The sequence below is a fragment of a genome, unplaced genomic scaffold, assembly GCF_019419815.1.
Source record: "Pyrus x bretschneideri cultivar Hongxiangsu unplaced genomic scaffold, Pyrus_bretschneideri_v1 Contig103, whole genome shotgun sequence".
NCBI classification, from domain to species: Eukaryota; Viridiplantae; Streptophyta; class Magnoliopsida; order Rosales; family Rosaceae; genus Pyrus; species Pyrus x bretschneideri.
In genome coordinates, this window is record NW_025999395.1 from 1013952 (window position 1) to 1039937 (window position 25986).

At 35.9% G+C, this 25986-nt stretch overlaps 1 pseudogene; it reads left to right on the forward strand.

Moving 5' to 3' along the window:
- The first annotated feature begins 1187 nt into the window (after window positions 1–1187).
- LOC125471027 overlaps window positions 1188–25986 on the forward strand; it is a 37226-nt pseudogene continuing 12427 nt past the window's right edge.

The window sequence follows — 25986 nt, forward strand, 5'->3', positions numbered from 1 at the left end:
AGTTCATAGTTATTTTAGTATTTTAAGCTATTTTCGTGTGTTTATAGGTTCATTTGGCTAAGGTAGCAAAAAGGTGCATTTTGGAGCCTTTTGGAGCAAAATTAGACTTGGAATGGATAGCATATGCTTGGAGCCAAAGGAATGGACGACATTGAAGACCTAAAGATGTTAGGATTCCTAATCAAAGAAGGTTTCCTACTTGAAGTATGAAAGTTAAGCCAAGGTTTCCTATTTTGGTTTGACCTTTCCTAATCCTAAAAGCCCTATGTTCCAGCAACATTGAAGGACTCTTATGCATTTTAGGACACAAATTAAACTTTCCTTGCATCCTTATTTCCCTTGTCGTGCCTTCCCTAAGATTAGCCTTTCCTTGCCGTGCAAGGGGAATGGTTATTCCCTATTTTGTATCACAAGATCACATTCCTCTTTCACCCCATTCAAGGCTGCACCTTACATACTTATTCTATACTAAATCCTTGCCTTATTTCAGCCTTAAAACACATTCCCTTTCTTACTCTTTATTGGCCGCAAGTTTCCTTCCCTTTTCCCTTTTGATTTCTGATTTTAAGTCTCATTTTCCTTGTGGATTTGGGGTCTAATTATGACAGCCCATCCTGGATTTTTCGTACCGTAAAGGTAAAATGACGGTTTGGCCCCTAGTGGTTTTGTTTTGTTGTGATGTTATTTTGGGGTTTTGGTTGGTTACTTTTGGACCACACACACACATCCACACTCATTCTCATCCTTTCCCTGTCTCTCTCTCCTTTTCCTTTCTTCTTTGTACGAACAAGATCAAATCTTTCGAAAACATGGTAGATCGTGGTAGAGACTTATACCTTTGTGTTTGTGAGCTTCATATGAGTTCAACCATACCCATTTCAGGTAAGGACACCTTTGTTTTCACGTCGAACCTGAGATGTTCAATTCGGGGTCCTGTTCATGCACATGTAAAATCATGTGTTTTTGGGAATTTTAGGGTTGTAGGAAGCTTGGTAAGGTCCTTATGAAGCTCGGGGTGGTTCGTTTGAAGGTTTTGGACGTCAGGATCGTGAGTTGCAGGTTTGGCCGGATTTGGTGAAGTTTTTCCGGCGAGATTCCGTTGGTTTTAGTGCTTGAAAGTGATAAGGTTTTGTTCTTCTAGTTGTAAGCTTCATTTTTGTACCAATTTCATGAAATTTGGGAGAAAAATGAATGAGAAATTAAGTTTAGAAAATTTCCCGGTTTTCCAGCGACGACGACGGTGGCGGAGGTTGGCCGGAGAAGATGACGAAATATTCCATCAGTTTGGACGGAATATTCCTAACGGCGTTAAGTTAACTTTAACAGAATCTGTCAGATATAACGGAATATTCCCAACGAACAGGTTAGTGTCAGGTAAGTTATGGTTTATGTTTGTGTTTAGTAGTGATTTGAGATGCATAGAGAGCTCATAACTTGCACCCCCGGTGTTAGTGCACCCACCCAGAGTAGGGCACAGTCCTTCACGTGTTGTTTACCTCCCACACCACACGCTCATCTTAGATCCAAGTTAGGTGCACAGTCCTATCGTACAGACCACCTTAGGTGGTTCCGACTCGTAAATGACCCACTATTATTCTCCCAGTCTTCAAGTGATCGTAGCACTTGAGCATATTTATTTACACCCAGTCCTGTCGTACAGACCACTTTAGGTGGTTCCGACTCGTGTACAGGTATAGTTAGTGAGTTGGGGATTTGAGCTCTAAATTTAGTTGTACAGGTCACCTTAGGTGACTCCGACTGACAGATTACATGACATTGATTGATATTACCTGAGTACTTACATTTTATATAGAGGCATTCGACATGGCATATTTATGAGCATGTTTTCTATATATGTTTATATTCTATTTTCTGGGAAACTATACAGGTTTTACGGTGAGGGGTTAGAACTTTTGTTATTGAAACGATTTTGAAATCTTACATTTATGTTGGTAGACCATAGTTATATTAGTATTTTGAGCTATTTTCGTGTATTTGTAGGTCCATATGGTTAAAGTAGCAAGAAGGTGCATTTTGGAGCCTTTTGGAGCAAAATTGGGCTTGGAATGCATAGCATATGATTGGAGCAAAAGGAATGGACGAAATTGAAGACTCAAAGATTTTAGGATTCCTAATCAAAGAAGGTTTCCTACTTGAAGTAGGAAAGTTAAGCCAAGCTTTCCTATTTTGGTTTGACCTTTCCTAATCCTAAATGTCCCTAAGTTCCAGCATCATTGAAAGTCTCTTATGCATTTTGGGACACAAACTAAACCTTCCTTGCACCATTCTAGCCCTTGCCGTACCCACCTTACCCTTTCCTCTCCTTGTTGTGCAAGGGGATTGTTTCTTCCTTATTTTGTGTCCCAAGATCACATTCCTTTTTAATCATAGTCAATGTCACACCTTACATTCCTATTCTATTCTAAATCCTTGCTTAATTTTAGCCTTAAAACACATTCCCTTTCCTATTCTTCCTTGCCGTGGGTTTCCTTCCCTTTTCCCTTGGGATTCTGACTTTAAGTCTCATTGTCCTTGTGGATTTGGGGTCTAATTCTTTCCTAATCCATTTAATAAAAGTTGAGATCCTTTCCCTCAAATATATAACCCTATGCCGTACCCATGTACAACCCTAATTCACTCATATACACAACCAGCCATCATTCACCCTTCCACACCTTAATCCGTAGCTTTCATCCCCTTCCTTACACCATTCCGTGCTCTTCCCTTCATCATACCTTCAACCACACATCCATACACCATTCCTCTACTTTGCCGCACTCCCTTACCAACCCAAATCCATTCCTAACCCAGAAACACATCCAAAATCATCCCTAAAACCTTTGTGCAGCAACATAGCAAGGAAAAAGAAGAGAAGAAGAAGCCTTGGACGTTTTTGTATTCAAGTTGGATTGTTGGAACGTTTTTAGGTGTAATCTATCTTTTGTTTTCAATTTTTAATTTAAGTTTTCTTTGTTTTGCTGTGAACATGAGATGCTAAACCTGTTTTAGCTAGGGGAGATTTTGAAACCATGATTATATTTGTGATATGAATTGATTAATTCCAGTTGTGATTTCATAAATTGTGAATGCAATTTACTTAACTGTTTGATTGAGAACTTATTCGTGTATGTTGATTAAGAAGGCCTACTTAGTTTTGCATGCTTGAATTTGATGCTAGAATATAAGGGAACTTCACATAATCGTTACAAACTTATATTCACAAGTAGTTAAGGTTGTTTATCACAATCATGTTAAGTTAAATTCCTAGCATGAGTATCATGATGTCATAGTTACGAATGCTTTGTCAATGCTTATGATTTTCATAGAACGTAATGATCTTTGATTGTATCTCTATTATGATGTCATGTAGGGAACTTTTGAAGAATGCTTTGGGTTGTCGAATGACGTCATCCAATCCAATAACTAAAGGAAAATCTGAGGGTTAATTAGTGATGTCACGGTTAATCTGGGGTGTTGAGGTTCACGGTTTATTGAGAAAGCAACTGGAAATCAATTTGTGTTCAAATGTATCATGTGTGGAAAAGAATCCTCTAGCTAGCTAATCATCCATAGTTTTTCCCCAAATTCGTCCAAACTTTGTTTAAGTCTTTTAGTTACTTGTTTTTACCTTAAATTCATCAAAAACCCAATCCCTTTTACTTTGTTGTGTCAAATCTATCCTATTGTGTGTTTTTATGTGTTTTGAGTCAAAACCAATTCTATTTTCGTCCAAATTAAGTCCTAGACTCTAGTTTGAGTCTATTTGATTGTTTTGTGTTGTTTTGTTTCTTTTGAGTTTGTTTTGAGTCATATAAGTTTAGTTAAGAGTCTTTGAGTTTGTTTACGTGTTTTTAAGCATATTTTTGTGTCTTTGAGTCAGTTTTTATTAGATTAGCAATCCCTCCTAATCCCCGGCCTAGAACGATCCCTACTTACATCTTTACTACAATTGTCAATAAGAGGGTTTAATTTGAGTGCTATTATTTACCACATCAAATTTCTACGTCAAACTCTTGAAGAAGAAGCATCTAGCGAATAAGCGTTGGCTTGGCTTCTTTCTTTGTGAGTAAGTACTTCAAAGCTGTATGGTCAAAGTAAATTATGACTCTAGTTCCAAGTAAATAAAAACGAAACTTATCTAAAGCAAACACAACAGCAAGGAGTTCTTTTTCAATGGTGGAGTAATTCAATTGTGCATCATTCAAGGTCTGGGAAGCGTAGTAGATGACATGTGCTTAAACGGAAGGCTCCAATCTGGTGGAACAATGATAGGTGCCGAAGTTAACATCTCCTTGAGGTGATTAAATGCCTTCTCACATTCGTCATCAAACACAAACGGCACATCCTTTTGTAGAAGTCGGCACAAGGGTGTTGAAATCTTTGAGAAATCTTTGATAAACCTCCTATAGAATCCTGCATATCCAAGGAAAAAACAAACCTCTCTCACCGAAGTGGGAGAGGTTAGGTAGCGTACAAGATCTATTTTAGATTTATCAACCTCAATTCCCTTTTCCAAAACTATATGACCTAACACTATGCCTTGTTTTACCATGAAGTGGCATTTTTCCCAATTTAAAACAAGGTTAATTTCGATGCAGCGTTTCAATATCAAAGTGAGATTAGTTAAACAATCATCAAAAGAGTCACCGAAGACACTAAAATCATCCATGAAAACTTCAATAATCTTCTCGACAAAATCTAAAAAGATACTTACCATGCATCTCTGAAAAGTGGCCAGTGCATTACATAAACCAAATGGCATTCGACAATAAGCAAAAGTACCAAATGGACAAGTAAAAGTAGTCTTTTCTTGATCATTTGGAGCTATAACAATCTGATTATATCCCGAATAACCATCAAGAAAGCAATAAAAAGAGTGACTAGCTAACATTTCAAGCATTTGATCAATGAACGGTAGAGGAAAGTGGTCGTTCCTTATGGTGGCATTAAGCTTCCTATAGTCAATGCAAACTCTCCAACCTATTTGGATTCGAGTAGGCACAAGTTCATTCTCTTCATTTTTTACCACAGTGACTCTAGATTTCTTTGGTACTACTTGAACCGGTGAAACCCAACGACTATCCGAAATTAGATAAATCACTCCACATTCAAGAAGCTTGATAATCTCCTTTTTCACAACTTCCATCATCGGAGGGTTAAGTCGGTGTTGAGCCTCTCGAGTTGGTTTAGCCCCCTCCTCTAGAAGTATGTGATGCATGCATGTTGTAGGGCTAATTCCCCTAATGTCGGCCAAAGTCCATCCAATGGCTGGTTTGTGCTCTTTCAACACCCGAACCAGTTTCTCCTCCTCTACTGCCGTGAGTGATGAAGAGACTATGAAGGAAAATGTCTCTTTATCTCCCAAATAGACATACTTCAAATGATTTGGCAATGGTGTAAGCTCAAGAATGGGTGCCTGAATCACTAAAGGTAACTTATTAGTAGAAACAGGAATTGGAATTGGGATTGTAGGCTTACCAATGTTGTGGCAAAGACTCAAGGGAAGCCACCATCTCAACAATTTCTGCATGATAAGGCTCAGTCACATTGGTTTTGAGTCCAATTCCTTCGGCAATGGTTGTTTCAAGGGCATCCCTCTCTAAGGAGTCAAGATATTCCTGCTCCAAAGAATCAAATACGTCAATAGAGAAACAAGAATGATCATCAATAGGATACCTTATAGCTTCAGAAATGTTAAAATCAATGATATCGCCATCAAATTCCATTGTTAATGTCCCCTTAAACACATCTATCTTGGTTTAGGCTATTTTCATGAAAGGTCTTCCAAGTAAGATTGGCAATGGTTTAGAATGGGCCGAATCTTCCATGCCAAGCACATAAAAATCTGCTGGAAATATCAAGTGGTTAACCTGCACCAAAACATCTTCCAAAACTCCTTTCGGATATGCATTAGAACGATCAGCTAATTGAATAATAACACCATCATTTTTAAGCTCTCCTAGATTCATAGATACATAGATAGAGTATGGCATGACATTAATGGAAGCACATAAATCTAACATAGCATGTTCAAACTTGGTATTACCAATAACACAACGGATTGTGAAACTACCTAGATCTTTGCATTTAGGTGGCAGTTTTCTTTGCAAAACTGCAGAGACATTCTCACTTACCTATACCACTTCCTTGTTCGAAATCTATCTCCTTGTTGTACAAAGCTCTTTCAAAAATTTAGCATACTTTGGAACTTGCTTTATTACATCAAGAAGTGCGATATTGACTTGTACCTTCCTGAAGGTTTCTAAGATGTCTTTTTCATTCTCTTCTTTCTTAGATTGCATAAATCTGCAAGGAAAAGGCATAATTGGTGGAATAGTGTTAGAAGGATTTGAATTTGAACCAACCTTACCTAATTGGGGTGGTGTATGAGCCTTAAAAGGTTGCAGCAAGGATTGTTCTTCCCTTGCCGTGGCCTTGTCCAACTCTTCTTCTTCAGGAGCAGTTGTTCGTCCTTTTTTTGGCTTTGTTTGGACGTTTGTGGATTGGTTCCAATCTCTTTACCCCTTCTCAAAGTAATGGCCTTGGCAATTTCAAAACCTCCCTTTGGATTGACAATGGTTGAACTAGGTAGTTTGCCTTAGTCTCTAAATTGTCCCATGAATTCTGCCATCTACCCAAATTGCTTTTTCATTCCGCCCATCTCTTTGGCTTGATTTTGTAAACCCTGAGTCAAAGAAGTTAGTACTTGAAGAGTTTTATCATTATCCATTGACGAACCTAAGTTTGCTTGGGAAGATTGTGGTGAAGGCTGTGGTGGTGCTTATGGCCTTTGATAGAGCCCGAGAGGTGGCTGTCTATATCCGCCTTATTGTTGAATTTGTTGAGGTTCCCTCCACTTCATATTTGGATGATCTCTCCAGCCTTGATTGTAGGTGTTGGAAAACAGGTCATACCTTGGTTGATTTTGGCCTTGATAACCTACGACATTGGCACTTTCCCAACCTTCATTCTCTATCAATTGAGGACATTGATCAGTGAGATGTCCTTGCATAGAGCACACGCCATAAGTAGCTACACCTTTCACCTTAGTGTTGGAAATGTGCCTTAAAACCAATCATATGATGATACTTTATGGACATTTCACATGTTAAACTAATCTAGTTTAATGTAAAGGGCAAAGATTATTGTTTGAGCCGTCTCATATAAATGTTATATGCTTAAACGATAAGTCCAAGGAATATGTGATTGGAAGAATGCGATCTAAAGAAGTTGGATTCATGAGACCATTCTTTCGTTGACACATCCTAAACGTTCCTGATCATAGGATTGTCAATTGGGCATTGACAGTCCGTTAAGATCAGTACGTGCTATGTCTTCTCTCAGGGAGAGTGACTAGTCTCGAGTCATTGGTGTGTGTGACATCAAGACAAGTACGTAGGTGCTCAATAGAGAATGAGTTCACTGAACACGATCAACGAAGAGTTCTCATATTCATGTCACATGAGAACTCATGGTTGGGATAATGCAAATTAGTCTTTTGACCTGAGGCATCACAGTTGTCTTGTGGTTAGGTCCTTAATCTTTGATTATGTCAAAGTCACTCCATCAGGAGGGTGTCCACGGCATCGTTGGGGTTAAGCCACTTAGCCATGGAGGCAAGTGAATGCGCAACAAGGGATCTCTAACCTTCAAACTGTTTGAGGGAGAACACTCTATGATATGATTTAGAATCTCTGGCCAGAGTATGAATGAGATTTAGGAATGTGTTCCAAATCACATTCAAGGTAATCATATAAGCACAAGACTCACATTGGATAGTAGACATGAATAAACTATCAAACCAAACAATGTGGTCAAGAGTATTGTATTAGAGAAAGACCGTATTGCATTTGTAATCCTAAAACTGAATAGGTTCTCCACCTCTTCTGATTAGCTTGGGTAACCATGACATGCTGCTAGGCGTCAACCATGGTTTGTGGAAGCCCTAAAAGTGTATTATCACTAACCGGATAATTGAAAGTAAGTTTCAATTCACAATCGATTTGAAAGAGTTTGAATCGCCCACTGCCTCGCTAAAAGGAACCTAATGGATCGTACACCGTGTAAGGTAGAGATTGAAGATTCAACGGAGATGAGTAAGAATAATTAAATGGTTTAATTATTTATGGCAAGGATTAAATAATATGATTATTAATCAAACGAATAAGTTCGTTAAAAGACCACGGGATAGTTTTGGACCTTAAGGCCCAATGGGCTTCGAACGTCAAGTCCATTGACTTAAGTTGTATGACAACTTAATGAATAATGATTCACAAAGGCCCAAATAGCCCAATAAATCCCATATGGCCGGCCATTTAGAGGAGGGTAGTGAACTTGGCTTAATTGCAAGTTTGCCACTCCATTGTGAGGTGGTATAAAGACATCTTTATAGCCATTTCATCCTTAGGGTTTTCTAGGAGTAAAGATGAGAAAAAAACCTCCCTTTGCTCTCAAAGAGGCCGGCCACCCTAGAGGAAAACATCTAGCAATCTTACTTCCTCTAGGTCACTCATTTCTTCTACAATATGCCTTGGTGTGGAGACTTAGAGGTTCTCAATTTTGGGAACTTGGAGAAACCTTTTCATCCATCCAAATCCATGGATCTAAGATGCAAGGAATGAAGGCCCTCTCTTTGGGTGATTAGCCTTTGCTTATGCAAAGAGGAATCTACAAAGGTATTGATTTCTCAACTCACTTTGTTTTGAGTTGAGTCTTGGTTCACCTATCTACTAGGCTTTGAAGTTCATGGGTTAAGTTTTGTTTTTGAGTGCATATAAACATGATTCCGCCTTTTAATTGTTAATTGCATGTTGTTGATGTTGCTCAAATGAACTTGTTTTTCACAAATCTTCCTTCAAGTGGTATCAAGAGCCTAAGTCTAGTAGTTTGTGAATCCTTTTGGGTTTTGTAGTTCATAGTTTGTGATTTGAATGTTGTAATTGTTACAAGCTTTATTCTTGCTTCTTTGAATGTAAATTTTGCCATCTCAAATGTTGTAGATGTAGTTCATATGAGCATGAATTTTGGAGCTAAATTTTGGTGCCATGTTTTTGGGGAAATTCGGCCAAATCCAAAGGGTGGATTTTTGGGTTCTTGTTTGACTTGTTAAAAGTGTTTTAAAGTGACTTTTGGAACCCCTATGTACCCTAGTATGGTTGTATGTTATTTCCCTTAAGTTTGAGTGGTTTGGTATGTTTTTGGGTGAAGAATGTTCATGGAGCTCTTATGGGTTTTCATGGATGTTCTTCATTGTTCTTGATATGTTCTTGCCAAGAACAAAAGGTTTGGTGTTTTGATTCAAAGTTTTGATTTATTTCATAAAGTTTTTGTTTTGAAATATTTCTTATGTTTAAATATCTTAGATATTTGTTTTGAAAAATTAAAGAAATTTTAGTGGGTAGGTGTGTAATGATTTATTCCATTTCACCCACCCCACTTACAAAAACTTTGAAATTTTTTTTAATACTTTGCTTCAATGGCCGGCCACCCTACTCAATTAGGGTCCTTGTGGGGCTTTTATGCAATTACATAAAGTTTTGATACTTTTGTGTATTTGTAGTTTGACCCAAAAGTTTACGTTTTTACGTAAAGGTCCAAAATCACTAAAAGGACAAATTGTTTTGCTCCTTTAATGAAGTTTTAGCTTTTGTGGAAATTTTTGGGTTCTAGTTGTAATTACATGAAGTAGTGGACTTTTGTGTTTTTACAAAGTGACCCCAAAAGTTTTTGTTTTAACATAGTGACCCAAATTGTTGTGGTCATTGTTTTTGGCCCAAAACAAAATGAGAACAAAAATTGTTTTGTCTCTTTAAATGAGAATTGGATTTTCATTTCATTTAGCTCCATTTAAATCAATTCTATGGATACAAAAACCAAATGAAAATGTTGCATTCAAGTTTAATTAGTTAAAGTGTTAATTAATTAAAGAAAGGGTGATTATGAACCTAAGCCTACTATAATTGAGCTATGTGAAAGGTCGTTTCAAATTTGTTTGAACCATGGGAATGTGTAGATTAAATTTTGGTTGTAATTTGAAATGATCAATTGTTGTAAAAGAGCATAAGCTCTTCTTTACTTTAAAGTAATTTGATTTGATCAATTGTTGTAAAAGAGCATAAGCTCTTATTTACGTTGAAGTACTCCTTTCTTGTTTTATTCGATATGCATGAAATTGGAGTAGTTGGGTCCAACGCCCAATAAGACAACACGCCTTAATGTGATTAAACGCGTAACTAAAATCAATCACCATCCCTAGACCGAGATTCAACACTAGGCTCGTGTTGAATCGAATCAAAGGTTCATAGTCATCCTAAGGCCCTAAGGCAACTATATAGTCCATCAATGAATGCAAATCTTATGTTAGTAGTACCATATAGTCTTGCTTTAAAAACCGTTTTAAAAGCATAGTGGGAGTATTATATACTATTAAATCAATCATATGGACCAATAGTTGTAATAGGACCAAAATGTTTTAATTGGATTAAAATGTATGTTTATATGTGATGAGACCTAAAACCCTCAACAAACCATTATTAAGTTGATAAGCGAGAGATGCTTTGAATATCTCTTCGTGGCCTTCCACCGTGGTGGGCTCCAATCGTTTGTGACTTGTACACCGGCTTCACCCTATCATGGGGGAGTACAAAGTGCATGCTTACACTCAGGAGGAGTCCATAAACATATGATGAGGTAAGTGTAGGCAACGAGGATGGCCGATATCATATCATTGTGAGGCTATTCTTGAACCCCTTCATGAACTAAGCATGGTGGGAATAACTTAACTAAGTGCAATGGTGCCGATATCGTATCATCGTGAGGCCACATTCTCTAGAGGCCAAACTAGATGGGTAATTACAAGAGTTGTAAATGAGTAAAGTGTTATTCTCTCATCATTATTTTTGCTAACCGATATCGTATCATCGTGAGGTGGGCTTGGTAATGGTGAGTCTCCCATACCCCGCTAAGAGTTCAACAAAACTCTCGAATTCCGATGAAGGATATGGAATTTGCTAAAAATAGTGGGTGGTGCTATTTTGATTTAAAGACCCGGATCAAATAGCTTAAAATCAATCAATTTATATTCGTTATGTATTTTTTTACCAATATATTTGCAAAACGCTATCCAAAACTTGACAAAGAAAAACCGAACGCTTTAGTTTCCGAACTTGGTACCACAATCCCATAGATTGTCTTGAATGGATTGTAAAAGTGCCTAAGTAGTCTCATCCTCACAATCTTCCTATTGATAATGTATCAATGGAAGAACATGTTAGATAAGTCTACCATGAAGAGGACAATGCAAACTCTAGTGCTTGTCTCTTTGTTACACGAACAAGGAACTTGAGAAGTAAGCACAAGGGCATGGACACTTTATGTGCCATGATTCTTCACTTACAAATTGTTGTATGAAGAAATGAGAATTGCCTTGAACAACTCTTGAAAGTTTGTAATTATGTTGAGAACATAATGGTTGGTTGACAAAAATAGTCCATCAACATGGACTTATGATGATTTTGAATCATTGAATGTTGAAGTGTCAAAACACTTAACGAGATGGAAACTAGGCAAGGACTTCACCTTTGTGTCCCTATCCTAATGGTTCACTAAGTTTATTGTAAACTATATAGTGAACAATAACCGCACGCTCTCCAAATCGTTTGATGTGTATAACACATTTGAAATAAGTTTCAAGAGAGATAGTGGGAGTTTAGGGACCATGACTATTGTAGTCAAAAGGGAAGTCAAATGAAGAAGGCAAAATAACTCCAAGGGAACAAACTTTCTTTATGAAAGGATGGACATTGGAAGGGGTATTTGCAAGAAATGTCTTGCAAGTGTCAAGAACACACCTTTCGAAGGTATTGTAAAATGTTCTTGAATAATTCAAAATAGTTGGTTCTTCTACTTGAATACATGATTCTATATTAGCAACTATGTTTTACAATTGTTGTAAAAGTGTGCTAATAAAAAGTAGAAGATTAATGAGAGAAGAGAAAGTACTTCACATTCGGAAAGTGAATAAAATATAGATCTCTACGAAAGCGGATTGTACTTACTTCCTCATATGAACTACCAAAGAAATTGGAAAATACTAAAGATTGTCTTTACATTCCAATTTTAAGGAACTAAAATCCGTCACTATAGTAGAGATGGATAAATGTTTTGTTTGACAAAACATTGTTCTATATTAATCAATAATTAGATTATTGTAATTTAATTGGTTGTCTCTATAGTAGAGATGATGTGGTAGTTTAACTGTTTAGAATACGATGATGCTTAAAACCCAAAAGGTTGCAAGGTAGTGACTAATCCCAACTGAGTTGTGATACCTCTAAAACATAAGTTACGAGTTGGTCATAGATGGATGCTTTGGATCGTTAGATCCGGATCCAATACCTTCTTGTTAAAATTGTATAGAGGCGAAATGTTCGAATCTTTATTCTTTTGGAAAGAAGAAAGAATCACAAAGTTGTTAAGGTTAATTCACTTAGATATTAGTGGCACTTATCCACAACATAATACTACTCATGCCGTATGACATTCACCGAAGATCACTCTCGGTTGGACTATAGTTTATTTTGAATAAACACAAGTCCGAATACTTTGCAAAAGGTTTCAAAGAATTCAAGAAATGTAAGTAGATAAGTAAGACGTCTAAAGTATTTACCTCCTTAGATTTGATCCAAGGAAAGATAACACTTTAGATGAGTTTCCTTGAAAGATATCAAGGAAAATAGCATCATAAGATAATGAATTTCTTCATTAGGAGAAGAACGAACTTGAATAAAATTTAGTTCGTTGGATGTTATCTATTACCCATATATAGGATATATATACTTCTAAAACAATATGATTGTCAATTAGAAGATCTTCCAAAATTTTCATAACTCCATAGGATGTAGTTGGAAAGAAAGACAAATCTTAAACATGTTAAGATTTGGGGTTGTGTGCTAATAAGCAATATTTGTTTGATATGATCAACAAATATAACAACCTAGTTCCTACACCACAAGCTCCAAGGTAGTCGAGAAGGATTTATAAATCGTCTCAGTTGAATGGTTTGAACTTTATGACTATGTCATAGAGTTACACCTCTTAATTCGAAAGAAATAAGAATGAAAATCCTTATGACTACACTTAGTGGGAGCTATAAGCATCTTATGAGAAAAAGGATCAAATCGTTTGATTTCTCATAAAGATGTAAATGAATCTTTTGTTTACTAGGTTTACAAAAGATTAGTGGGAGTTAATCATATTCCTAAATTTGAATATATATACATGATATATATTAATTTTGAAAATGAAAGGAATTCTTCATCGTTAAAGTTATGACTTTAAACATTCTATAATGATAGAATGTATATGGGAGATATAGTCTATGGGATGGAAATCTATAATGATATATTTCAAGATATAATTGGATTATATCAATCCCTAAAATAGACAAGAGATGCTAGGAAGTTTCTCATATGATGATAAACTTCAATTAGAATGACAATTCTAGTGAGACTAGGAAGTTGTTCTTCTCAAAGGGAATGTACCCTTTGACTCCCAAAGAAATAATGCGTAAATAGAATCCTTTATGCATACGCAGAAAGGTGATTTATGTATTTCATATTGTATGAAAACATTGATATAAGTTGTACCTAGAACGGTACAAGATGATATCAGTGCAAGCCCAGGATCAGAACCATGGCAACTGTCAAGTGAATCATTAGGTATTTAAGAAATACTCAGGATGGATTCCTCAAGAATGAGGAAGAATTAGAGTAACGTAATGGAAGCGTAAATGTATTAGATTATGAATCTAATCCATCATAGAATATCTCTTCATTATGAATGAAGTGATAATGAGATATCTCTTTATTATGACTAAAAGAGATATTTGGGTGGAAACGTTAAAAGTAATGACTTTAATGTGTTCCATCATGTATGCAAAATATATTGCCATATAGAAGCTTACAACATTGTTGTTTGGATGGGAAAGTTCATTTATGAACTCTCCATTCGGTTCCAACCAGAAAGTGTATGGCACTAATGGGGCGATAGCTCAAGCCAGGGAATCAAGGTCTCATCAAGGTCCGAACTCAAATGAGAGACTGAACCACATGATTGAGAATCATGTATAATGGTGACGTCGTTATTCTCAAGGTTGCTTCTATGGATAACATATAGATATCCATTGTCTAGGCCTACTACTCAGCCATTTATGAAATGACTACAGAAGAGGTATCATCACTGATGACTAAGCTGATTGGCTCTAGTGCAAGTGGGAGATTGTTGGAAATGTGCCCTAAAACCAATCATATGATGATACTTTATGGACATTTCACATGTTAAACTAATCTAGTTTAATGTAAAGGGCAAAGATTATTGTTTGAGGCGTCTCATATAAATGTTATATGCTTAAACGATAAGTCCAAGGAATATGTGATTGGAAGAATGCGATCTAAAGAAGTTAGATTCATGAGACCATTCTTTCGTTGACACATCCTAAACGTTCCTGATCATAGGATTGTCAATTGGGCATTGACAGTCAGTTAAGATCAGTACGTGCTATGTCTTCTCTCAGGGAGAGTGACTAGTCTCGAGTCATTGGTGTGTGTGACATCAAGACAAGTACGTAGGTGCTTAATAGAGAATGAGTTCACTGAACACGATCAACGAAGAGTTCTCATATTCATGTCACATGAGAACTCATGGTTGGGATAATGCAAATTAGTCTTTTGACCTGAGGCATCACAGTTGTCTTGTGGTTAGGTCCTTAATCTTTGATTATGTCAAAGTCACTCCATCAGGAGGGTGTCCACATCATCGTTGGGGTTAAGCCACTTAGCCATGGAGGCAAGTGAATGCGCAACAAGGGATCTCTAACCTTCAAACTGTTTGAGGGAGAATACTCTATGATATGATTTAGAATCTCTGGCCAGAGTATGAATGAGATTTAGGAATGTGTTCCAAATCACATTCAAGGTAATCATATAAGCACAAGACTCACATTGGATAGTAGACATGAATAAACTATCAAACCAAACAATGTGATCAAGAGTATTGTATTAGAGAAAGACCGTATTGCATTTGTAATCCTAAAACTGAATAGGTTCTCCACCTCTTCTGATTAGCTTGGGTAACCATGACATGCTGCTAGGCGTCAACCATGGTTTGTGGAAGCCCTAAAAGTGTATTATCACTAACCGGATAATTGAAAGTAAGTTTCAATTCACAATCGATTTGAAAGAGTTTGAATCGCCCACTGCCTAGCTAAAAGGAACCTAATGGATCGTACACCGTGTAAGGTAGAGATTGAAGATTCAACGGAGATGAGTAAGAATAATTAAATGGTTTAATTATTTATGGCAAGGATTAAATAATATGATTATTAATCAAAACAATAAGTTCGTTAAAAGACCACGGGATAGTTTTGGACCTTAAGGCCCAATGGGCTTCGAACGTCAAGTCCATTGACTTATGTTGTATGACAACTTAATGAATAATGATTCACAAAGGCCCAAATAGCCCAATAAATCCCATATGGCCGGCCATTTAGAGGAGGGTAGTGAACTTGGCTTAATTGCAAGTTTGCCACTCCATTGTGAGGTGGTATAAAGACATCTTTATAGCCATTTCATCCTTAGGGTTTTTTAGGAGTAAAGATGAGAAAAAAACCTCCCTTTGCTCTCAAAGAGGCCGGCCACCCTAGAGGAAAACATCTAGCAATCTTACTTCCTCTAGGTCACTCATTTCTTCTACAATATGCCTTGGTGTGGAGACTTAGAGGTTCTCAATTTTGGGAACTTGGAGAAACCTTTTCATCCATCCAAATCCATGGATCTAAGATGCAAGGAATGAAGGCCCTCTCTTTGGGTGATTAGCCTTTGCTTATGCAAAGAGGAATCTACAAAGGTATTGATTTCTCAACTCACTTTGTTTTGAGTTGAGTCTTGGTTCACCTATCTACTAGGCTTTGAAGTTCATGGGTTAAGTTTTGTTTTTGAGTGCATATAAACATGATTCCGCCTTTTAATTGTTAATTGCATGTTGTTGATGTTGCTCAAATGAACTTGTTTTTCACAAATCTTCCTTCACTTAGATCCTTCAACAACCTATGAAATGAGAGTAGAGAGATTAGCCATTTGAGATTGAAGTTCTGAAATTGCACTTACCTCATTAACTTGACTTTGTCGTGTATGATCTCTTCCTTCAACTCCTTCGTATTGTTGTGCATTCAAGGCTCGATTCGTAATTAATATCTTCGCAGCAACTGGTGTTTTGTCAACCAAAGCACCCCTTACTGAAGCATCAAGCATTTGTCTCTCAAGTGGAAGTAGTCCTTCATAGAAATATTGAATTAAAAGCTCTTCCTTCATTTGATGTTGTGGACAAGATGCAACTAAAGTCTTGAAATGCGCATAATATGCTGGAAAGGATTCTCCTGGGCCTTGTTGAATTCCACTAATTCTCTTCCTCAAAAGAATGACTCTTGAAGTGGGGAAGAATTTCTCTAAGAATGCTTTCTTCATGCTTTCCCAAGAAGTTACAGTTCTAAGTGCTAATTCAAAAAGCCAATCTTTAGCCTTTTCCAAAAGAGAGAAGGGAAAGGCTTTCATCTTCAAAATATTCCCATCGACATTCATTAGTGTCATGCTCGAACATACTACTTCAAATTCCTTAAGATGCTTGTCCAGATCTTCCATGGACAGCCCATGGTACTTAGGATTGTGATGCAGCAAACTAGACTTCAATTCAAACTCATCGGTTTTACCTTAAACTGCCCTAGGGTATTGGATGCAAAGAGGAACGGCATTGCCCAATCCTGAGGGTGAGAGCTCCTTGATTGTTCGATTGTCAACAGCCATGTCTTGTTTTTCTTCCTCTTCCTCAGATTTAGAATCAGAGCTAGAACTAGGTGGATTGGATTCTGGCTGCTTCCTCTTCCTTCTCAAAGTTCGTTCAAAATCGTCGTCAAACTCCAATATATGCTCATGAACAGGTTGAAAACTACGAGTCATAAACTAGTACCTAAAACAAAGAAAACAATACTAAACTAAATTAGAAACACAAGAAAAACACAAATAGAAACAAAAGGGAAGATTAGCAATTTTGCAAATCCCCAGCAACGGTGCCAAAATTTGATGTGTTATAAACTAGCACACAAATTAAACCCTAGAATTTAGACAATTGTAGTACGAGCAAGTAAGGATCGTTCTAGGCCGGGGATTAGGAGGGATGCTAATCAACACAAATTAAACTTAAAAACTGAAAACTAAGCTAGACTAACACAAAATAAGAACTGAGGGGGATTTTTGACGAATTTTAAAAAACAAAAGTAAATAGCAACAATTAAATTGAGTTGTAAAGGGAATATGGGTGAAAAGCTAGCTAGAGGATTCTTCTCCACACATGAAACATATGCACATAAATCGATTTCTAGTTATTCTTTCTACAAACCATGAATGACAATGCCCCAAATTAATTGTGAATGCACTAATTAATTCTCAGACTTTCCTAAGTTCATTGAATGGGACTCAGCGACACAACCAAATTATCCTTCTCAAGTTCCCTAACTATGAAAAGCATGATAGAGACACATATCAAAGGTCATTAAGTTCTATGAAAATCATAAGAATTGACGAAGAATTTACTTAACTTAATCATGACTAGTGACTTTTACTACTTATAAATATAAGTTCATAACGATTAGGTGAAATTGTTTTATATTCTAGCATCCAATCCCTGCATGCAAACTAAGTATGCATCCTTAATAAACATACAAGAATAAGTTATCTATAAAGCAAATAAGTAAATCGCATTCATGTTTTACGAAACAATAGCTGGATGTAATCAATTTATATAAAACATATGATCATGGCTTCGAATTCACCTCTAGCTAAAAAAAAAAAAAAATTAGTTACACATGTCCATCATAATTGGAAAGCAAACTAAAATAAACATGAAAACTAAGTAAGGACAAAAAGAACTCTGAAAACTCCAATGGTTGAATGACAAGATGCAGCACAATCCTTCTCCTTTGGCTCTTGCAGGTTGCGGCACCAATTTGGAATAGAACATGTGGCACCAAGTTTTCTCCCCCAATTATGTGGCAGAAATACATATATATAGGGTAGGGTTCGGCAAAAACCAAGGAGAAAAAAAATTAGGGTGTTTGAATGGATTATGACTCCTAGAATCAAATGGGAAGTATTTAGAATAGGATAAGGACTCCTTTTGCAGCTGGAGATAATATTAGATAATGTTGGATAAAGTGGATAATATTTGGATAAGATAAGATAAGTTTGGATAAGATAAGTCTGGATAAGGTTGGATAAGATTATGTATTTCCTTGATTTCCAAGCTTCCAAATTTGATTCCTCCGGATTGTAGCACATATTTAGCACATGTTAAACACCAAAAATGTCCAGCCCTACTGCTCCACACGCATGCTATCCAATCCAAGTCCAAAACTACTCAAAATTGCTCCATTTAGCCATTTATTGTCATCTTTACCAATTGGACCTACAATAATACGAAAACAACTTAAATTACGATCATAAATGGAAATTAACTAAGTAAATGGAAAGAAATAAGATAACAAAGTCGCATAAATATGCTCCTATTAGTTCAACCTCCCAGTTTTGAAGATCCTATTAAACTACATCATGTTTGTAAATTGCGTTAGTCTCTGTATAGGCTGAAACAGGCTCCTAGAGCCTGGTATGCAAAGTGGTGTAAAGCAAGATGCTCACTCTCTATTTGTAAAGCAAGATGCTTTAGTGGTGTATATCTTGGTGTATGTTGATGATATCCTAATTACAGGACCAAATTCTGCAGCATGCAAAACTATGATTTCTCAACTCTATGCTTTATTTCCTATCAAGGATTTGGGATCACTTCATTATTTTCTGGGAATTAAGGTCATGAGGTATTCCAAGGGTATATTCATTTCTCAAACTAAATACATCTTGGATCTTCTTAAAAAGACACATATGGATGGTGCCAAACCCTGTGCCACTCCACTGAGCACATCTAAATTGGATCACTCTTCTGCATTACTCTCAAATCCAGAAAAATACAAATCCTTAGTTGGAGGGCTTCAATACTTAACCTGGACTAGACCAGATTTATCTATTGCAGTTAATCTTGTTTGTCAGTTCATGCAAAGTCCAAGACAATCCCATTTTCATGTTGTCAAAAGAATTTTCAGATATTTGAAAGGTTCTATCTCTCTTGGTCTCTAGTTCCAAAATGTTCTACACCACTCAGCATTAATAGTTTTTCAAATGCAAATTAGGTCAGTTATTCTATAGATTGACGATCCACAGGTGGTTTACGTATTTTTCTAGGTGATTCACTCATCAGTTGAAGTGCTAAGAAACAACCTACTGTGGCTAGATCATTAACTGAAGCAGAATACAGATCCTTAGCTAACACTACTGCTGAATTGGCTTGGATTTGCAAATTATTAGTTGATATTAGGCTTGTTCTTCCCCTATCCTTCCAAACTCTGATGTGACAACATATTTATTATATCTCTTGCTAAGAATCCACTTTTTCATGCTTGAACCAAGCATGTGGAGATTGACTATCATTACATTGGGGAGAAAGTCTTGGCAAATTTTGTCACACTACACTTTGTTTGTGCACAGGATCAAACTGTAGGATCAAACTAAGTTAAGGTAGCCGAAGAGAAAGTTTGTCTCAGAGAGCTTCCTTCTTCTCTAAGACAAACTTTCTCTTCTGCTACCTCAACTTAGTTTGAGGGGGGATACTAAGGGTAGTAATGTAAAATGATGTTGAGTAGTATTGTTAGAGTATGTTATGGGAGTTTGTTATACCTTACTTAGTCAATAAGATAGGTAGTTACTCTATATGTAAATGATGGTATATATACCTAAGTGTAATATTATTCAATGAATACAATTCACAATTTTATTTCACTCTCTCTACATTTCTCTTACTGAATCTCTCTCTAGATTCTAACATCCACAACAAGATAGGGCGCCAAAACACACACACACACACAACTAGGCCTGGCAATTCCTGACATGACTTGATAACCAGACATGACACGACATGAAATTAACAGGTATTCGGGTCGACACGATAACGAATCTGGTCATTATCGGGTAATCCGATAAGAACCTGTTAAGATAACGGGTTGGTTCGGGTATACACGTGGGTAACACGATACACGATAAGCAAAATATTAATTTTATAATTTTATAACCCTAAAAAATACTATAATAATTATATATATATTAATTTAACAATTTTATACCCCTAAAAACTATAATTATATATATATATTAAATTAAATATTCAAAATTGGTGACCATTCGATCGGCTTACATATACATATCATTCAATTTCTTAAGTGTTATACGTACAAAATAAAAAAATTTAAATCTACTTAATAAATAAATAACTATATAAATATATATACATGTTGGAAGTATGCCCACAAAGCCACTCATTTGATGTAATAGCTTTTTGGAATACTTATTGTGTTAAACTTTTATATGTTTAATAGAGGGCAAAGCTTATTGTTAATCACTATTTATAGTATCTTGTGTTTAAGCAATAAGGGAATCCAAGGAATGTATTTGATCTAAGAGACAAGTGATTTAAGTTAGTTAAATTAACGAGACCTTTCTCTTATGTTCATTCCTAAAACGTTCTTAGCCATAGGATTGCCAATTGGGCATTGACAATCCGCTAAGGTTAGTATGTGTTATGTCGACTCAAGCGTGAGTATGAACTAGTCTCAAGTCATTTAGTGTTGGACACTAAGGCAAACACATAGGTGCTCGAAAGAGTAATCGAGTACACTGAACAACGATCAAACGAGAGTTCGAACATACATGTCATGTGAGAACTCGATAGTTGCAATATGCAAAGTAGTCCTTTGACCTGAGGCATCATTGATGTCTAATGGTTAGGTCCTTGATCTTTGATTATGTCAACGGCATTCCATTGGAGTGTCCACGGCATTGTTGGGGTCAAGCTATCTAGTCATGTAGGCATATGAATGCACAACAAGGGATCTCTAACCTTCCATGGTGGAAGGAGAATACTCTAAGATATGATTCGAGAGTCTTTGGCCAAAGCATATGAATATGACTAAGGAAGCTTGTTCCAAATCTTATTCAATTGAATCATATAGAGAAGTATCACATTGGATAGTAGACATGAAACAAACTATCACTTAAACAATGTGATTAAGAGTATTGTATTAGAGAAGGACCGTATTGCATTGTAGTTGTAACTGGATAGGTTCTCCAACCACTTCTACTTAGCTTGGGTAACCATGACATGCTGCTAGGCGTCACCCATGGTTTGTGGAAGCCCTAAAGTTTAGCAAACACTAATTTTAAGGGAGAATTGAAATGTGGTTTCAATTCACAATCGATTGTTAAGAGTAACATCGCCCACTACCTCGCTAATTGGAACCTAATGGATCGTACACCGAGTAAGGATATAAGTGAAGAAATTATATGAAATGGATAAGCAATTAAATGGTTTAATTGAAGAATGGTCAAGATTAATTAAATAGTTAATTAATTATACGAAACGTTCGTATTGGGCGTTTAAGTTAGTTTTGGGCTTCGGGGCACAAAAACGTTTTGGTCCACAAGGCCCATTATGTTTAAGTTGTATGACAACTAAAACAAAATGGGCAATTAAGCCCAATAACAACATATGGCCAGCCATAAGGGTGAGGGGTAGCAAACTTGTATTAATTACAAGTTTGCCACTCACATGAAATGAAGTATAAAATCAACATTATAGCTTTGTTTCACATTAGGGTTTTCTAATTGAATTTGGGTGAAACATATTCTCTCATTTTCTACATAGAGGCCGGCCACTTAGGGGAGGAACATCTAGCAATCTATTCTTCCCTAAGTCATCCATTTCATCTTCACACTATATCTTTGGTGTGGAGACTTAGAGACACCAAACCTTTGGTGTTTTGGAGAACAAATCCTCAAATCCTCAAAGAAGAAAAGGAGCACTAAAAGGGAGGAAATCACAAGGAAGATCCAAGGAGCAAGGAGGTGACTTGAAGGCCCTCCACTTGGGTGAATCCCTTGTGCAATCAAGGATGAGCTTCAAGGGTAAAGAATCTCTAAATTCTTATTCTCTTTAATATTGTTAAAGAGTCTTATGGTTCACCATATACTAGGCTTTGAAAGTCATGGGTTTTATGAATTGTTTTTGGATGCATGCCTACTTTAATTTGTTAATAGTTTGCCTATGTATTCAAATGTTCTTTACATGTTCTTAGCTAGGACATAAATTTTCCTTCAATACACACACCATTGAACTTGATGGGATACGAATTCTACAAAACTAATTCAACAATCCAACTGTCAATCTTGTTTCTACATGCTTCGAGATCGCAGCAGCAAAAAATCGCAAAAAACAAACATTCAAAGATCAAGTAACAGGAAAAAACTTTTCGACGGTTAACAACGAAAAATCATTATTTAACAGTTATTTTAACTCCAATTTTGATGATTTTTTACAGCTACACTCCTTGACCTTATATGAATACAATGAATGAACTTGATCTTCAATTTAAAATATTTACACTAGTGGATAGCACAAAATCTTATGTTATACTTAATGAAAGTATGAATAAACTCTTAAGTGTTAATAAATCTATTACTTTGATGGGATACGCATTCTATGAAAGTAGTTTCAACGATCCAACCCTCAAACATGTTCGTATACACTTCGAGATCGTATATGCCAAAAATGGCAAAAAATAAACATTCAGAGATCAAGTAATGGGATAAAAATTTTCGACGATTATCAACTAAAAATCACGATTTAACGATTATTTTATCTCCAATTTTGATGATTTTTAACAACTACACTCCTTGACCCTATATGAATACAATGAATGAATTTGATATCAATTTAAAATATTTACACTAGTGGATACCACAAAATCTTATGTTATACTTAATGAAAGTATGAATAAACACTTAAGTGTTAGTGAATCTATCATTTTAATGGGATACGCATTCTACGAACCTAATTTCAACGATCCAACCATCAAACTTGTTTGTATATACTTCAAGATAGCATACGCCAAAAATCGTAAAAAATAAATATTCAGAGATCAAGTAACAGGACAAAATTTTTCGACGATTATCAACGAAAAATCACGATTTAACTGTTATTTTAACTCCAATTTTGATGAGTTTTTACAGCTACACTCCTTGACCCTTTACAAATACAACGAATGAACTCGATCTTCAATTTAAAATATTTACACTAGTGGATACCACAAAATCTTATGTTATACTTAATGAAAGTATGAATAAACTCTGAAGTGTTAGTGAATCTATTGTTTTGATGAGATATGCATTCTACGAAACTCGTTTGAACAATCCAACCGTCAAACATATTTGTATATACTTCGAGATCGCATACGCCAAAAATTGCGAAAGACAAACATTCAGAGATCAAGTAACGGGACAAAACTTTTCGACGGTTATCAACGAAAAATCACGATTTAACTGTTATTGTAACTCCGATTTTGATGATTTTTTACAGCTACACTCCTTGACCCTATATGAATACAATTAATGAATTCGATCTTCAATTTAAAATATTTACACTAGTGGATACCACAAAATCTTATGTTATACTTAATGAAAGTATGAATAAACTCTTAAGTGTTAGTGAATCTATTTTTGATGGGATACGCATTCTACGAAACTCGTTTCAACGATCCAACCGTCAAACTAATTTCAATGAACCTAATTTCAACGAAACTCGTTTCAACGATCTATTAGTGAATCTATCGTTTTGATGGGACACGCATTCTACGAACCTAATTTCAACAATCCAACCATCAAACTTGTTTGTATATTTTTCAAGATCGCATACGCCAAAAATCGCAAAAAACAAACATTCAGAGATCAAGTAACAGGACAACTTTTCGACGGTTAACAACGAAAAATCACAATTTAATGGTTATTTTAACTCCAATTTTGATGATTTTTAACAGTTACACTCCTTGACACTATATGAATACAATGAATGAACTTGATCTTCATTTTAAAATATTTATACTAGTGGATACCACAACCTCTTATGTTATACTTCATGAAGGTATGAATAAACTCTTATGTGTTAGTGAATCTATTTTTTGATGGGATACATATTCTACGAAACTCGTTTCAACGATCCAACCGTCAAACATATTTGTATATACTTCGAGATCGCATTGCCAAAAATTGCAAAAGACAAACATTTAGAGATCAAGTAACAGGACAAAACTTTTCAACGGTTATCAACGAAAAATCACGATTTAATGGTTATTTTAACTCTGATTTTGATGATTTTTTTACAGTTACACACTCCTTGACCCTATATGAATACGATGAATGAATTCGTTCTTCAATTTAAAATATTTACACTAGTGGATACACTTAATGAAAGTATGAATAAACTCTTAAGTGTTAGTGAATCTATCGTTTTGATAAGATACGCATTCTACGAAACTAATTTCAATGATCCAACCACCAAACTTGTTTGTATATGCTTCGAGATCGCATATGCTGAAAATTGCAAAAAAGTAAAAACATTAAGAGATCAAGTAACGGGACAAAACTTTTCGACGGCTTGATGTGAAAATTAACTTGACACGCTCAAATTAAAACCCTATGATTGTAGTATATGAAAGTAGTGATCGTTTTAGGCCGGGGATTAGAAGGGATGCTAATCTACTCAAATTAGACTCTAAAACACTAAACTAGACTCAAAAATAGAAAACTATACTTATATGACTCAAAACAAACTAAAAAGACTCAAAACAGCACAAAATAATCAAATAGACTCAAACTAGACACTAAAGGATGATTTGGACGAAAATTACTTTTAACTTGACTCAAAACACTTAAAAACATAAATTTGGACAGATTCTAACTAAAAGACACAACCAAGTAAAGAGGGATTGGAATTTGGACAAAATTAAGGTAAAGACAAGTGGATTAAAGACTCTTAAACAACTTGGACAAAATTGGGGAAAAATATGGGTGAACAGCTAGTTAGAGGGTCCTTCTCCACACATGATATATGCATATGAACCAATTTCCAGTTATTTTTCCTTTAGACTATGAGTGACAACACCCCAAGTTAGTTGCATCGCACAACTAACCATTAGATTTTCCTTATTTCATTGAATTAGATGGAATACGCATCTAAACCAGATTATCTTTCTTAAGTTCCCTATATGAAACGCATGATAAAGATACATGTCAAAAGTCATTAAGTTCTATGAAAATCATAAGCATTGACAAGGCATTCATCACTATGAAACGCATGAGACTCATACCAAGGATTTACTTAACACGATTGTGACTAGCAACCTCCACTACTTGTGAATATAAGTGAATAACTATTACGTGAGACCCACTTATACTCTAGCATCAAATTCATGCATGCAAATTAAGTGTCGACCCCCAACCCACATACATAAACAAGTTTTAATAACTTAGATAATCAAATCACATTCATGCCTTAAAAAACAATAACTGGACGTAATCAATTCATATAAAACATATAATCATGGCTTCGAATTCACCTCCAACTAAAAAGAAATTAGTTCCACATGTTCGCAAAACAAAGATAATTAAACTTAAACATTAAAAACAAAGATAGAATACACCTAGAAACACTCCAGGTGGCTCGTCCTTCCTTCCTTGCTGCCAACAATGGGGATTTGTGTGAATTTAGGCTTTTGAGGTGTGGTGTGAATTTGGGGTAGAGGGTGGTGGTTTTTGAGTGTTATGGTACCATGTATTTATAGGGTGAAGGGGAGGCACGAAATTGGGCTGAAAAAGAGAGGAATTAGGACACCAAAGAACAAGGGCACTTTCAATCAGCTTCCAACGAGGACAAGGAATGGTCCTTATGGCAGATTCTAGAACTTCTAGAAGGGTTACATGTGGCATAAACTTAATGCACGAAAAT